Below are 2,504 nucleotides of genomic sequence, written 5' to 3'. Positions count from 1 at the left end.
AAAATAAATTGGAAACAAGCATCACCTTAATGAGATACTGCAAACTGTTTTCACTGTGAAGTCCAAGCATTAAAATTCTTAGTTAACAAGTATGCCCATTTGAGCATTTTATACCTACAGAAAAAAGGTTAACCAATATGTCTTAGAGAGGGAACTTCTCCTATAGTCATTGAATTCAGGGCTTCTTATACTGTTTCTTGTAGCATTGTGAACCTTAACACATAGAGATACTAATAAAATACAACTCTATGACAGCAGGGACATGTCATGAGTGTTACATGCTCTGTTAAACATGAACAATTTTGTTTTCCACCTTACCTTGTGATCCTGGCTTACCTATATACTTGTTCAATCTCTTCTTCAGATTGCTCAATGATAAGGACTGCATCTTAAAGCTGAATGGGCTCCTTAGCTGCATATCTGCTTTCATGTTTGACATAGTCATTGCAAGCTACCCATACTGGCATCTGTGGGAATTTGATGACAATGCTGTGCAGTTTGTGTCGTTTGGACTCTGGGAAGCTCATCATGTTCAAGAGTTTAATGCCTCAGGGACTGTAATCAAGATTCTGGTTCACACTCCTATCAATTCTACCTGGACCATGTCACCCGAATTTCAGTATGCAGCGAATCTCTTAGTATGGGCTATTTTGATGAAGCCTCTAGTTCTGGTTTTCACTGCAATGGCCATTAAGATCAGCTGCATGAAAGACCCCCTTGTGGAGATGGAGATATATTGCTAAAAGGTCTCTACCTTAGTTTTGTGTGTGAGTAGCCTCTTCACTTTTGTTTCTGTGAGCTGGAACCACCTTGTAGATCATTATGGCTAAACCGCTCTTGACTTTCCACCTGACTTTCCCGTTAAAAAGGAAGCCTTGATAAGCAAGCATTATACTGCTGTGTTTCCATTAGGGATTATAACAACTACCATGTCACTCTTTGGTGTGATTAGCTTTCTCTCTTAGATAAGTTTTTTGAAACTACAAAGTCAGATGAAGGCCATGGGTGCTTCGAAATTTTCCACAGAAAAGGTCTAAATTGAGGACTCATGCATTTGGAACATTTGTCAAAAGGCACCTAGAAGAGATTTCATATTCACACAGGAAACTCCTGTAGTCATCAACTTGTTCTAAAAAAAGCATGAACTTGTTTCTCTGGGTTTGTCTAAATTATTTCCTCCTCTTTCTGTCTATGGTGTCCCTTTCTTTAAATGATTGCACATGCAAAAATCTGAAGGTCATGATCATGTGTTCAGATATTGCAAAAGTACTGGTAAAATGTATATTGCAAAGATGAACACAACAAACATGTTGTGATAAGATTTTAAAGGATGTGACATCTCAAAACGCAGAAGAAAAGACTTCTTATGTGATGACATGTAAGTCCTTATGTATACTGAGAATACAGCTGGAGTTGTATATTGTTGGCTCTGCAGAAATTGTATACTGATTTCCAGGAGTATCAAGTCTACGGTATATAATGGGCTGTGGATATCTCCTATCTTTATTGTTGTGAATTTCACAAAATACAGGCATTTCTAATGTGCCCTGATCAAATATGATATAGAGTTCAGATGACACTTTATCCAAATTTGGGTTATTTTGCCTTCTGAATCAATGTGTTGAATCTCACTTCATTTTCATATCAAATGTGCTGACAATCCTGGTGTCATGGAACGTGCTAATTTTAATCCGTTGTTCCAATATAATTTAAGTCATTAAATATTCAATAGAAAATTGATGTTATGTTTATAATTATTTGTAGTCTGTACCAGTCACAGATTATCCAAATTAGGATTCCTCCACCGAGTCTACTTCTATCATTTCTCTAGGTTCCTTCCTTGAAGGCTGCCATAAACTCCTTTAATAATGGACTGGTAAGTTTCTGCTCTGACTTCCTCTGGTGAGCACTCCTCCCCAGAACCAATTGAACCTTTGACTTATCCACTCTAAACAGGGTAGCATGGGATGTACAGGTCACTCATGGTCTTTTCAGGGTGACCTCCCAGATCCCTTCCTAACACAGACTGTATTACTATTTCTAATAGATACTAGTAACAAAAGCCTGGACAATCAATAATGTTCCTCATCAATCTTGGAGGATTCTGAAATTCTGAGGCATCCAGACAGTTTTCTGTCAATAGTTGAGCAATTTTATCACTACCTTTTTCTAGATGGACTGGCAAACTCATATATGATTGGATGTGTGTTATATAGTAGAATGATTGCTATTCTTGATTATTTCTTGTTCCTAACTGAATAATAATATCAATTCTGTATCATCTGTTATAAATTCACCAGTTTCAATAAACAAAAATACTCCTTCTTCATGTTGCAAATCAATAACTATCCTGAGAGGTTCCATAAAATCTGGTAATACCCTGAGACCAGCATATACTTCTGACTTCGCCAGAATCATAAGAGTTTTGAGCCATTTAACTTAAATGTTCAGATTTGCAACTTGCATTTCTTGTTTCATTTGCATTAGTATAGTGTAGAGGCTCC

At 37.0% G+C, this 2,504-nt stretch overlaps 1 pseudogene; it reads left to right on the top strand.

Annotated features, from left to right (window-relative positions):
- The first annotated feature begins 353 nt into the window (after nt 1-353).
- LOC121139925 lies at nt 354-1,037 on the top strand (annotated as a pseudogene).
- Nucleotides 1,038-2,504: the final 1,467 nt, after the last annotated feature.

Source organism: Mesocricetus auratus, unplaced genomic scaffold (genome assembly GCF_017639785.1).
Source record: "Mesocricetus auratus isolate SY011 unplaced genomic scaffold, BCM_Maur_2.0 Super-Scaffold_100003, whole genome shotgun sequence".
Taxonomy (NCBI): Eukaryota; Metazoa; Chordata; class Mammalia; order Rodentia; family Cricetidae; genus Mesocricetus; species Mesocricetus auratus.
This window is presented reverse-complemented; position numbering and strand designations above follow the sequence as displayed.